The sequence below is a fragment of the Meleagris gallopavo genome, chromosome Z (genome assembly GCF_000146605.3).
Source record: "Meleagris gallopavo isolate NT-WF06-2002-E0010 breed Aviagen turkey brand Nicholas breeding stock chromosome Z, Turkey_5.1, whole genome shotgun sequence".
Taxonomy (NCBI): domain Eukaryota; kingdom Metazoa; phylum Chordata; class Aves; order Galliformes; family Phasianidae; genus Meleagris; species Meleagris gallopavo.
This window is the reverse complement of record NC_015041.2, coordinates 13720995-13735589: the sequence shown is the minus strand read 5'-3', so window position 1 is coordinate 13735589 and position 14595 is coordinate 13720995. Positions and strand designations below refer to the sequence as shown.

General features: G+C 36.5%; 1 long non-coding RNA gene across 1 annotated transcript; it reads left to right on the top strand.

Annotated features, from left to right (window-relative positions):
- The first annotated feature begins 1968 nt into the window (after positions 1-1968).
- On the top strand, positions 1969-3971 carry LOC109363797. The gene is made up of 3 exons (XR_002109622.1): positions 1969-1996; positions 2198-2365; positions 3818-3971. It is a non-coding gene; the product is annotated as an uncharacterized LOC109363797 (long non-coding RNA).
- Positions 3972-14595: the final 10624 nt, after the last annotated feature.

Below are 14595 nucleotides of genomic sequence, written 5' to 3'. Positions count from 1 at the left end.
CTAACCTAAATCTCCTCAGCAGTGCCTAAATGTGATGTATGTTTTCTCACGTTCTGTTCTTCCAGAAGCTGTATCATATTGGTAGACTGATGTAATTTCTTGCAGTGCACATATGACTCAGGCAGATAGATTATAAATCCCAGTGAATATTTTAAATGAAAAAGTGCCCTGATACTTGGCTTCCTCAAATTGTCCCTTATTGTCATGCTGTCTATAGTAAGGAGAGTGACAAAAAAGGAAATAAACCAGTTTTCTTAGTGAACCTTGGCATCCTAACTAAGCACTGAGCATCTGTCTTACATGTCACTCTTGGTCAGTAAATGTATAAAGAGTTATACATCAGGAGAAATTCATGCTGCACTGTGAGATGCAAGATCACTCCACAGCAATTACTCCCACAGCCCCTTACTCTGCCTGGCAAATGGTTCAGTTGCAGAGTGACAAGGAAGATTTCCAAGTCTGGAAAAGTATTTTTTCATCCTCTTCTGTTTCCTAAGGGTAAAATTCTAAGACAGTCCTGGTGAGTTTCTGATCACTTAAAATGACTATCATACCTCTTAGAAATGTCCTGAGTCTAAAATTTTCAACATAGCATGTCTTTGGCCTGCATACCTAGAGAGAGTTTGTGAAAAGACCAGCCTACAAATAATAAAAATACATAATAAAAATATCAACAAAGACATTGTAGTCCTGTCCTTATTTCAAATATCTATATAGAGAAAGCAAAGAGAAAGGTGAATTATTTTTCCCCCTGCTCAGAAAGCAATAAGCATTTTGAGTACTGGTGCATCTGTTCTCCTTGACTGTTCTAATACCAAGAGATTCCTGGGAAGGCAAAAAAAGTCCTATGGCCAGATATGAAATAACGTGATATTATTCAGATCTCAGTCATCTATGCTAATTGTCTGGAATATGCCTACATTTTTTCACAAGTATGCCTGTTGTATGGAGATTTGATGATGAAATTATATTCAAACAATCTACCTGAGGCACAAATCTTACTACAGAAAAACAAACAAGCAAAAACCGACATGGCTTCAAGTTGGACTATCTTTTCTTTCTGATAAAAAGTACTTGCTTTGTAGATCCTTGGAATGATGATGAAAAAAAGTGAAGTGGAGCAGGGACAGGAAGAGATGCTTCGTACCTACTTTCCTCTCTGAAATAGCAGCCCAGTCATGGGCAGAAACGATTGACCTTATGGTGCTGATCTATGTTTTTATGGTGTACCTGGAACAAATGTAGTTAGAAGTACTCTGTTGATTGTGTTGAGAAGAATGGCTCTGCAAAGCATCCCTTTTCCCTTAATCTAGCAATGGACTCAACAGGGCAGGGGGATGGTATGGGGATATCAGATACGGGGAACCAGGACTGTGAATTGCAATATTAAAGCATAAGTGCCTCAACATTTAGACACAGCTCAGCCAGAATGTATAGATACAGTGATTGGTGCAATAAAAATAATCGCTTCTTGGATTAATTGAACATATTTTCCATTCAATATAGGTCTAAAGGGAATGTTTTAATTACGTTTCTTCTTTTCATTAGTTAAATCCATAAAAATCTGGAGATTTAAAATGTTTGTGGGTTTAATATTAGTTTGGTAAAAGATAACGTTTTTTATTTACTTTATTTTTCTCTCTTCTGTTTTTTCAGACCAGAACTAAAACTGGTAATGTTTCATTTTGAAAACTTTGAACCAAAATCTTTCAATGTTTAGGGATTGTTTATCTTCTTTTTTTCTGTTCAGAAGTCTTCTTCAATTTCGTGAAAAACCCACTGAATACTGTATGAGAACTACTGAATCATGGCCTGAACCTCTGATTGATCACATGAGGCAAGCAATGAGTCAGCCTTGGGAGCACAAGTGAAGGCAATTCACCTGTACTGTTGAAAGGGGTGGAGCCTGGCTCCACCTCTCCTAGACCCATTTAAAAGCTGACTACCAGTGGGGAAGGATCTCTTTCTGGAGTTTTACAGTGAGTCTAGGACAAGGGTAAGCACTCTTATTTATTCTCTTTTTGTTATAAGTGCCTGCTTAGCCAAACTCTCCTGTTTATTTCATAATTATAACATCTGTGCATTCATTGATTATACAAATAAGTATGTATTCACATTTACCTGTGGTGGTGGTTGAAGAGTATCATCCTGCAGTTGTGAGCTACAATATGCATTATTAGTCAAACTGTCTTCACAGCCCTCTTCACTGCTGGAAGTAGACACTCTTTCTGTGAGGTGCAGTGATTCTGCTTCACCAGCAGGAAGAGAATAAATCCCCAAAGCCACAAAAGTCTGCAGGAGACTCTTCTAGCTAGCTCTCCCAACTTTATGGGGTGCACCTGCTCCACTTCAGTGAGTAAATAGGGTAGGTATTAAAATCAGCTTGTGTATTGTGCCTTTCCATCATGCAGAACTGATGTCTCAAATCTTAGTACACCAGTAACCTGAAGTATGTCTGGGTTAGTAAATGCCATTACATGACTTCAAAAATGGGCCCAAACTTGAGAAGATAAGCTTGCTAGAGACAGACTTAACAGGAAAAATGCAGCATTTACAGTGCATCATGAGTGTTTGTATATATGCAATCTAATGATGCTCCAATTTATATTCCAAAATAACTTCATCTGCTTGCTACATCAGTTGTTTTAATAATCTAAAGTAAATGGTCAATAATTAAAGGAAGACATTTATAGTCTCCTGTTTACAGTGGACCCTGCAAATTCACCGTTATCTCCATATTTTTCTAAAATGTTTATGTGTAAATGATTTTCACTTGAGTATCTTCATCATGAATACATAAAAATATATGCTTAGCTATCAAAAGATAATTAGGTGAGACATGTATGTTTTGTCATAATTAATATTCTGTCAATAGGCTAGATAAGAAAGCTCCAAGGGTTAATGCTTTCCTGCTCTGTATCTAACATTGCCAGTGAATTTCTCTAGCTCACTCCATTAATCCAGTCAGCACAATGGATCAGGTTAGAGATGTGTCTCAATAAATCACTCTCAAGTGCTGGGGGTAGGAGTACCTAATTAATCAGCACTGTCATTATGTTTGACTTGTAGCTGCCTTACTGTGTATGGGATGAGGATTCAGTGTATTTAACCCGCAAGCACTCTTAAACAGATCTCCAGTAGTGATGTAAATTTTAACCCTTGTATGGAAAAAGCCAGCCCGTGTTTCCAGAGATGGAAGATGAAATGCTTATTGCCATTAAACTAATCCACAGGACACTTACTCTTTTTTTCTGTCCTCAGGGACCATATTAACATCCTGTGGCATTTTATTTCCCCTAATACTAAAGTTCAGAAACCAGCTTCTCTGCTAGAGTTCCTCTCAGTGCCAAGCTGTACCTGCCAGCTTTCCCCTTCCCACTTCCCATACATCCTTTCAGCCCCCTTTCTCTCTGCCTCTTTGTTCTCAGGCCAGTGCTTCCCAGCAGAAGGCTTTAGCCAGACTATCCTCCCCATAGTCTGAAGAGGTTTCTTGCCCCACTAGCTGCCAATCTCTCTCCCCACTCTCCTTCCTTCGTATCTTTATTCCACAAGCATTCCTGAAAGCTAAACACGTCTTTCCTAGCTTCTTCCTTCAGCTATAAGCAGCATCTTGCAGTCGTAAGGCAGATCTTTGACTCAAATTCTTCAACTCCTAAGCTGCAGTTTAGCGCTACCTTCCTGATTGAAAACAGTGGCATATTCCTTATTGAAATAATAGTTCTGACTCTTGTAATGCATGTCTGTGAACACTTTTATTTTCACCTCTACTTTAGTTCAGAACTCAAAAGATTTTCACCGTATTTTGTATTATTTTAAGGTCCAAGAGGCAACTGCCTACCTGGGATGGTGATATCTAGAGATATCAGACTGCCTGGAATAAAAACTAGGAGTGATGTGATGTTGAGTTCATGGACAATTTATGCCAATGTGCTTCCTGCTTTGTACTGACATTAAGGCCATAGCAAGAAGAGTAAAGATGAGAGAGTATATGGAAGGCAGCAAAGCAAGTGCTGTTTCTGCTGATGGCAGGGCTGGCTCCTGGCAGCCTAGAGGGAGAAGATGCTGTGAATATACAGTCTGTGATAAAGAAGAAACTGCAAGTTTAAGCTATACACTAATACTTAAATAGATGTAGTAGGAATATGCACAATTGTGTTAGCGTGCACAACCTCATCTAATTGTGTCCTGAATCAGTCATGAGCAGATCTATGAATTTACCACTATTTGCAACAGAGGTACTATCTTGTTTATTTTAACTCTGTCTTGTGGACTTCCCAGGTAACTATGTGTTCAGGCTAGCCTGAATCTTTGTCCTTTTCCATGGCATAAAGCAAATCAGTATCCACTTTGAAGATGCCTACATGAACAATAATGATTTTGAAGATTTTTGTTTGGCATACATAACTACCCTACTATCTGTTTCTGATGTGGTATTGAACTGTATTGACAATATTCTGTACAAACTCAGTGATTATAAGTCGGTGGCTGTCCCTCTGCAGACACCTGTGAGATAAAAATATAATTTGAAAATAAAGGCAGTAATTTTTCAAACTAGATAGAGTAAAATTATGATATCTGACACTAGTATTTTTTTTTTGCTTCAGTGTCCCTCTTCTTTGAAAATAGGAATGTCATCATTTCACTGCAATGTGATATCCAATGATTATTCATTAATGCCTGTGGACAGTCCATGCTAAAGTCTCTTCATCAAAGAGAAATCTAAGGAGGAATTAATGATCCTGTGTTCTGAAGTAGTTGCACAGTGAACAGTAAATGATACGTAGACCTATCTGCTCAATGATAAGGATAATTCTGACACTGCAGACAAGTTTTTCTGCCTATCCTGAAGCTTCAGAAGGTACACATTTTGTGAAAATGTGATTCTGTCATTCTGTCACACTGTAAGAAACAGTGGTATCACCGAAGTGCTAGTGTTGAGACTGTAGAACTGCCTCAGACTTTACATTTCCTAGGCTTCGAATGCTTGATTTCTGCAATCTTAATCGTCTCTTAGAATATGCAGGAAATTACAAACATAAAATGATATTAGGATATTCATCACCCACGGCATCCATTTCATGCTGCATCAGCTGCAACAACCTCTCCTATTCTGCTGCAGCATGGGCCACCCATTAGAGCCCAGGCTCCATTTCCATCTTTTGTTGCCTGCACACAGGCGCAGGGGATGGGCACTAAGTACTACCGCAGATGGCACAGGCAGAGGGGTAAACCCCAGGAGGAGCAGCAGGGCTAGCACTGATGGAAAGCTCGCAGGCTCAGAGTGGTAGCTTAGGCTACTGACACTGATGATATTGATGACAATTAGTAGAGTGAGATTAGAATGGAGATGAGAAGATTCATCTGTTGCACTATCCATCATCTGTGTGTTGCCCTAGGCAATGGAAGCAGGCTGCTGCTTTCAGTGGAGCTGCAGCTATTAAGGAGTGACTTTAGCCTTCATATGGTTTGAAACTTCTAGAACAACTTTTTGCCAACAGAGCTTAGAAGAAAACAATTTTTTGCTATGTTTTTTAGGGTCTGGGTGAATGCATATGTGGGTAACTCAAAAATACTTTTTTTTTCTGTGATGTATTTCATACAAAAGTTCATCTGGAAAGGGAAATCTTCAATAACATGTAGTAAATAAAAAATCTGAATTAATTAGAAAAAAAAGTTTCAATTCCTAACCTTCTTCAAGCATGAGAATGATAAGCAAATAGAAAAGTAAACCTACCAGTTAGCTTATTGCAAGGATGTCACCCCCATAAACACATACACAAACAACAACAACAACAAAAAGCAACAAAAACTTTATTTCTTCTTTCCATGAGTAGCTGCATTAATTTGTTGCTATGACATACTTTCATTAAGTCTATGAAAATTCTCATTCTCTTATACTCAAGCTTTTTATAATGACAATGGACTTTTAGTTTAATGTCGATGTATCTTTCTCCAGAAAAAATATAATGCATGTTTTTCACTGATCATATTATAGGTATATCACCCTTGAATACTTGTGATATTGTGTACAGAACTCATGCCATGTATTTTTTTCATTCATATTGGAAGACAATGTTAATTTTAATTAGATTTCAATAGAAGCTCTCCTCCGATATTATTTCCCCCTAATAGTTAACAATCAGGACCAGAGTAACTGGGAATAACATTTTGTTTGAATTATTGTCTAGTTTATATTTTTTTATAGTTGAAACTCGGACCTTATTCATTGTTTCTAACTACATTGTTCATATGTGGTGAAATAATGTACAGTTTGCTGACCTGGATCCTGATTGGAAAGACTGATCAAGCCTTCCTTTGCAGTACCACCTCATCTTATACACACAATGCTGATTCTGATTTCCCAGAATAAATTCCTGATCATCCCTTTTTCCTGATGACTACACACGCTTATAGTCCCTTTCTCTGCTTCAGATGCTCTGTCACTCATTCTTAACACCCAGCTGAGTTCATTTGGTTTCCATACATGCTCTTTCCTTTCACACCAAGAAATATAAGAAGAAGGTTCTTGCATATTTTAGGGGAGAGAAGAACAAAAACAACTACCTAACCAAATACAAAAGCAAAAAATAAAACAACAACAAAAACAAGAAACTTCATGAAACCCTCTCTGATTCTTTTAGATCCTAATTCTTATCCCTTGAAATCCTCATGGCAGACAGGACAAGTTCATTTTTGTCAATCTGAGCACAAGTCTGACATTGATCAACTAGTTAATCAGTTTGTATGTGAATATAACATGGATTATGCTTATATATATTTGAATAACTAGATCACAAAAGCTTTACAAATATCATTTTCACAGACTATGTAGGGTTTTCTAGTTCATTAGCTAAATGGGCACTTGAGAGGTTGTTTTCCATTCCCTCCACTTTGTAGTTTATGAGCATTTTCTTACTAGTGACACTACTAATCACAACAGGAGAGTGAGTATAAGAACTGGATGCATAAAATCATTAGATGTTTCCGAAGTTACCTCTGTACTCATGAACATGTTTGATCATCAAGATGCGGTGTGGATATTTGATCCAGTCACCAGAAAAACTGAAAATCCAACTCTGCTCTTTCCCTTTGTGCACACCTCTATAGGTTATAGACTAGTACCACACACTATAACACTTACTAATCCTCCTAACAAAAGTTGCCAATAAAAGAAACACAAGAGAAAACTCATGCTTTCACCACCTGTGTGAGTTAAAGGATGTCACAGTTTCATGGATATATTAACTGGCTATGAACAATGCAGACTTTTCCTTCAAGATATTTGAGCATCAGCCTCGCCTCTTCTTCTTTCCCACTTTAAAAAAATAATTTAATTGTTGATATTAGATAACTGACATGCTGAAGTCTCAACTACACATAGGAAATACATGATCATATTCTGCCAAAATATTACAGCTCAGTAATAAGAAAGGGAGTGAATGGATTTTTCTCCAGCTTGTTTTTTCAGTACTCTTTACAGCTGCTTTACGTATAAACAAGAACTTCAGAGCATAAACAGAGACTAAGCATAGTAAGACGACAAATTATATCCCTCAGAACTGATGATGTTTGGATTTTGTATTCATTTTTATTAGTGTAGCATATTGCATGTCTAATCCATGCTGAATGAACTATGTAACTGTGTGGCTAACAATATTGGCTTCAACTATTTATCTGTTATAAATACTTCAACATGCAGGCTCATAGAAAACCTTAATTTGCTAATAATTCTCAGTGAAAAGAGGAACGGTAGAAGAGAAGCAAGTCCAGCAGTGACTTACTGAATTACAGCTGGAACAAAACTGTTTCATATTCAAGCAGCTAACTGCAGGGAAAACAGCACATTTCAGTCCTTAAACTTTGATGTCTCCATTTTCCAAATATTTATTTATCCTGCACATGAGAAGCTTTGTGAAAGAAAGTGTTCTAAAAGCCAGAGGAGACATTCAGGCTGAACAGTAGTTTACTTATAATTTACAGACTTGTAGTACTTAATATATAATGCAATAATCTACGCTGTGCCATTTGTCATTTGGACTAGGCCACAGATTATAGCTTAGGGCAGTGCATCTGTGCACAGATCAGGCAGGAAATGGCCTAAAATCTTGAACAGCTGAGCGTGATGTCTCAATGTAGTTGCAAAATTCAACCTCTGCTCCAGAGGTCACCGCATGCTTCAGTCATGACAGCCCAAATTGTTAAGCATGTGACTAATATGCATACAGAATACAGGCTGCCTGATGTCTGCTGCAAGCTTGATGGCTGGTTAGCGGCTAGTCTTAATTTTATGTGACAATCCTATGTAGGAAGTGCCGGGTGGGTGACTAAATGGAGCATATTGATGTCCCACTGGGTGTAGCCCCTGTTGTTTTGACAAATTCTCCTTAGCATTTATCAATCAGACCTACAATGGGGAGTGTGCTGAATATCTAATTCAGACATGCTAGTCAGGACTAATAGAGCAAGATAGCATGTTATTCAATTTGTACTTGTTAGCGATGTCCCACTGTCACTGGGCAATTTACCTTCACACTCCACAAATGAAAAGAGAAATTTGCTGGGCTTCAAACACTTACATGAGTTACAAGCAAAATTTTAATTAGCATGTCATTACAGCAATAATTTATTGCTTCTTTCTAGTTGTCCTACCATCCAGATTGCTCTTTTTTTTTTTTCTTTAAGGAGAGATGTGCTTTAATATTTATGAGCCACATGCTTAAAAACAAAAATAAATAATGAAATAAATAATAAACAAACAAACAAACCCTGTGGCAATTGAAAAACTGCATAATAAGTCACATATCAACATGCATTTTATTTGGCAAATCCTAAAAGAGATTCACATTTGCTACTTTTACTTTTTAAACTCCCTTACCTGGGATTAAATAATTCATTAAGTAACATCATTTAAAAGTCTGTTTACTATAATCAACTTTGAAACTATGATAACATTTAAGTGCAATTTTCTTCTCTTGCCAAAGGAAATATAAAGAAACTATGGGAAACAGAGAAAGCATGTCCTCTAGAGAACATTAGAGCAAAACTACATTTTATTTTCACCGAGGTAAATATTAGTAGTGAATTTTTAGCTGGAAACCTGTGTGTTATCAACAGAGGTTTCTTCTAGTAAAGAGCTGTGAGACTGATCCTTTAGTTGAAATCAATAAAAAGATATAAATGGACTGGGTTTTAAAAGTGTTTGGTAAGCTAGAGGATATATTGGCTTTGAAGATGAAAAGGGGCTGTTCAGCTCTTCACAGAGAAGGTTCCAAGGGCTTTTGGACATTATTGTATTTATCTGTGTATACTGGTTCACATACTTATTTTTCTTAACTGCAAAGCACAACAAAACCAATGTTCTGTTTGAAAGAACTAGAGGAGGCACTGCAAAAAAAGCTATATGAAGCAGAGAGTAGCTCAGAGATTCCTTACTCCTCCAGACAAAAAGCAATCTAAATTAGGAAGAGTGATATCCACGCTCTTCACTTCAGAATGCAAGGCATCTCTTTGAAGGCCAGCCTCCTGTCTCTGTAGTGTATAACTCAGAAATACAGGCATGCTCTTGTGAGATATCTAGTAGCAAGTTCCCTAATAAACTGATGAATAAGCAATTGAAAGAAATGTGAGCAAACAGACCACCTTGGGTGGTTAGTAGAGCACATAATAGAACATGCTTTTCAATCCTCAGAGAAGCAAAATTAACTTGGTTTTTGATTTTTTTTTCATCTTGAAAAGTATATAATAATAGGAATTTTATTATCACTTGCAGTCTTTATACAAACCTTCCACAGAAACCAATATGAAAAGAGAATACTGACCTGTAAGAGGTTCTGCAATATCAAGTCTGTTATTTTATATGTGAAAGCCCTTCAGAGGAAAAGCATTCCACAATTAAATAATTGTGGAATCTAAATACACTAGGAAACATTCATTTCTGCTGCTAAACATTATGATATTTTATTACTTGCAGCACTTTGAAAGAAAACAGTCTGATTTCAGAAAGTGCTCATAAAATTTAAGAGAAACTTGAAGGAAGAAAGGAAGCAAGGAAGGAAGGGAGGGAGGGAAGAAAGGAAGGTAGGGAGGCAGGGAAGGAGCAATTAATCATACATTAGTATTTTCTCTTTCACAGGTATGCAAGCTCTCTTTTTTGTAAATATACACTTTGTTATCATCATCCTAAGTCTGCAACCTTTGAACAATGCAAACATTTTTTATGTTCTTCATATTCTTGAAGACCTGTAGTTTAAATCTGCATACAGATTCATAAGAAATAATCTAACCCCTTTAATGTCATACTGCAATGGCAATATGAATTGTTTTCTAGAATAAATGGTATTCTGTTCGTTAAATAAATCACATCCATATCCAGAAACTTCATACCTTGCACTTTTGTTAAACCCCATTACATTATTAAGGATTTCTTACAGTTTCTACATTCTACTTTCAGATTTTCATCTGAATTAACTATTATACAAAATAACCAGCAATGGATCTGGTGCTACTCATCAAAACTTTAGGACTTTTTAATTTGAAATAACTTTTACAAACAGCTGGTTATAGCTGCCACCCAGGTATTTTGCACTGAGTTCATCAGTGCGCTGGAAAGTGTTCATATAACATAAGAAGACAATGGTCTACGTATATAACTATGCAGCAGACGCTTTGGGACATTTTGTATGTGATCCCTATATTTAATAGAAGCACTTTCAAATGAAATGCTGGTGGAAGAACCAGGAAGTTCTTCTGCAATTCTTTCCTTTCATCCTATATCCACTCAGAACGTGAACCAATACCAGCACAATTGTACAAACTTCACCACAATTGCTGGAATTGGAACCACCCTGCGACCAAAGCTACACTACTACCACACTTCTCAGTATCTGAAACATAGACTCCCACAGTATTATGCAGGAGGAATCTGCAGCTGACCCAGCATTACCAGTGTGACCAGGACACAGTTTGGATGATTTGACACTTACTCTTGGATTCTGCTGTACTCCACTTCTTCTATCACAAAGGGAAAAGAATCTGTTCCTTAATCCTTGCCTCAGATCTTTCTTTCTTCCTCCTCGTGTCCAGGTGCTTCCTCTCACTCTCCTGCTCCTTTTTTGCATTTTTTTCTTACTTTAGTGTCTATGACTGTCCCTCAACCAGTCTCTCCACTTTTTTCATGCTTGCAGTTTTTCACTGCTCTTTTTTTCCTCTTTTCATCTACCTCATGTCCAGACTAGAAATGCAGAATCTAGTCAGGCCATTTCAAACTATCTTAGGAATAGTAGTGCTTGCTTCTGCTCTCTTTGTTCTCTTTCATTCCCATCCTGCCACAAAGCAAAGAAGCTCCAAATACCAGATAACCCCTCTCTCACTAGAGGAGGCTGAGGAATATTTTGAGGCCCCCCAGTATGTACCGTCCAGTATTTTCATTACTACAGTCAAAGTTACAAAATCCTCTGTGGAATAAAGGATACGAATACGTTCATTGTGCAATTCCCAAGGTCTCCTTCATTGTACTGACCCTGCTGCAGGAAGGAAATAGTACATTCTACAATCAGAAGTTCACTTGCTGAACTCCTAGAAGAGCTTATAAGTTCTTACTGAGGTTCAGAATGGCCATCTCCCTTGTCTGCCTGAGTCACCACCTGATCAGGGACTTTCTCATTGATCTCCTTATGATTACCCATAGGATCAGAAGAAGAAGGAGCTCCAGACAATGGCGGAGCTTATTCGCATATTCATGTTCTGTGGTTACTTCAGGTGGCATAGTGTATTCACAGTCTGCTTGAAAGTACTAGGGAGTGGTGGGTTCTCTCAATGTTGCTCTAATCAGTATCTTCCTGCAGTTACGTTTCAATGTGTTTAATCTTTTGATCCTTCCCCCTTTATGTTTTTGTTTTTGTTTGTTTGTTTTTTGTCTTAATCACAACTCAGAGAGGGCTTATAGATACTGCTGCTGGTGTTTTCCCTAGCAGAAAACAAGTAAAAAAGTTCAATCATAAATCTGAATTGGAAAAATAGTACCAAGCATATATAACAGTATTAATCTAGAATGTTCTTCCAAAAACTTGTCTGACTTCCTGAGCCATTGGTTGGGTCCCAATATTTGATTTCCTTTTTAATGAATATGCCCCATGACTTTATGCCTTACTCAACTTTTAACATTGTTCATAGCATCATAGAATCATAGAATCATAGAATGGTTTGGGTTGGAAAGGACCTCTGAGGATCATCTAGTTCCAACTCCCCTGCCATAGGCTTGGTCTTCCTTTTACTAGATTACTTTCATCTCATTCTAGCAACAAAATTCATTGGTCCTATAAAGAAGAACATGACAAAAAGGTTTCAAAAGAATAAATAGGGTGTGGATTTGAGTTCACATAATATGTTTTTTTCCTTTCTATATTTATCACAGCTCTACCTAAAGATGTGTCTTATCATGTAGCTTACTTTTTTATTTTTTACTTATTATGAAAGAAGCTTTCATTTCTTTGTGGGGCTGCAACAGCAATAACGAGATTTCTGTGGAAAACTGCACTTTAAAAGTTACCACTCCCTTACAAGAGAAAAAGGAGGAGATGGCAGAAGAAAAGAGATTTGCAACCTCTGATTAATATGTTTTTACAAACACTATGTGCTATACAGAGGCACTCCTAGGCAAACTAACGATCATAGGAAACTAAGCTGACAAAAGAAAAAAAGTTAAAAAGAAGGAAGCAGATGTCAGCATACACATAGATGTAACAGGTTGCATTGAAATAGTTTGCATTTTAAAGTGGACTGAGTGGGAGACGAGATTCTAGTATAAGTCTTATTTTAATTAAAACACATTTGTTGGCATTAGCTCGTTACATCTATGTAAAAGGTCAAGCAACTGTCTTTGGGAACAGAGATAATAAGGAAGCTTTTTGCATTATTCCATTCTTTATATCTATGATTTTTGGCATGAGATATATTGTTCCTGTTGGCAATTTAAAAAGTAAGAATTTGTGAGAAATGACAGCAAAATATTTACTCGCATATTTGAATCTGCCTGGTTCAGAGATACTTTTGGGAATTATATATAAAAATGTTCCTAACTCAGTTAAGCTCTTTCAAAATCCCTCTAAAATCATTCTCAAATTTTTTTCGTTACTGAAAATGACTATCCATTTGTAGACAATGTGAGCCAGAAATTTATCAAATGCAAAATGTAAATGATTCACAGTTACAACAAGCTTTTTAGCCACTTTGAGTGGTTGATACTGTGAAAGTGGAAAATGAAAGGTCTTTTATGGTCAGAGTATTTGAGTGCTGAGGCTGATATATCAGCAATTGATACCTATTCACCACGCACACTGGTGAGTAACTTGGCACTACTGCCCTTTCTCTGACTTTTGCTCTGTGGAAAAAAGGAGAGGGAAGAGATATCAATGAATATTTATCCCTTGAACAAAGATGCATTTATCTGTTATTATGATGGAATTCACACATGTACCTTGTACAGATATTATAATGTTGATTTCATACTGTTAATGTTTGATGTAAAATACATTATAAAAGGTAAAACACACATTTTCCATAGCACTATTATTTTTATTGATTTTAGCTTCCAACATAAACTAATTTAATCTCTATAAATCAAGTTTAAAAAAGAGCGCAATTTCCCTTCTGCTCCTTTGCCACTCTTTGTGGAAGTGTATTGACTGTGTGATTTTTATCTTGAATTTCAGATCTCTGTATGCAGCAAGTTTTCTCCTTTACAGGCTTTTCTGTGACAGAAATTATTATACTTTTGAAGCTATTCAAAATGAACAGAAGGACATGCTTGGCGGCTTGTTGAAATGATGTGATCAGTACATTCTTGAACATGTGCTCAGATAAAATGTTGGAACAGTAATTGAAAGTAAAATTGTTGATTTTGAACTTCAGGATTCTCTCACTCGTGGTTCAGTATCAAAAGACTTTGCTTTCTTTTTTGTAGTATTCATAAAACAATATCCTACAAGTGCATTTTTTAAAAATCACTATTTGAAAATTTGCAATTCACTTGCACTTTGATCATGTATTCAGGGAAAATATGTAATATAACCAAGCCCAAACCTTTTCAGGCTTATATTGAGAGTCCACTTGCTATACAGTTTCCTTAAAGCCAATTAACTATTTCTAAAGACAGGATTGCAGTATCCAGTCATTCATGTTGATAATTTTCAAACTATTAAATATATTTGCTTTTTTTCTCTCTCTTCATGTATCTATTTGTTTCTTATTTGAAATATGTCTGGTTTGTTTGCCCGGCCTTCTTTCAAACTGAAACATATACTTATATCTTTGATTTTAAAACTGTAGAGAACTTCTGCTTTTGTTTTCCCACTTTTGTATTAATAAAAATAGTGTTTTTGTTTTTTTTTAAGTGTAGCCTGTACATCTGCAGTGCAAATCTGAATGATGAAATAAAGGCAATTTTCTTCAAGTGCATGCCTTTTCCTCAAAAAAAAAAAGAAAAAGAAAAAAGAAAAAAAGAAAAAAAAGAAAAGAAGAGAAAAGAAAAGAAAAAAAGAAAAGAAAAGAAAAGAAAAAAATAGAACTCTTTACAAGATACAAGACAAATGACACAAA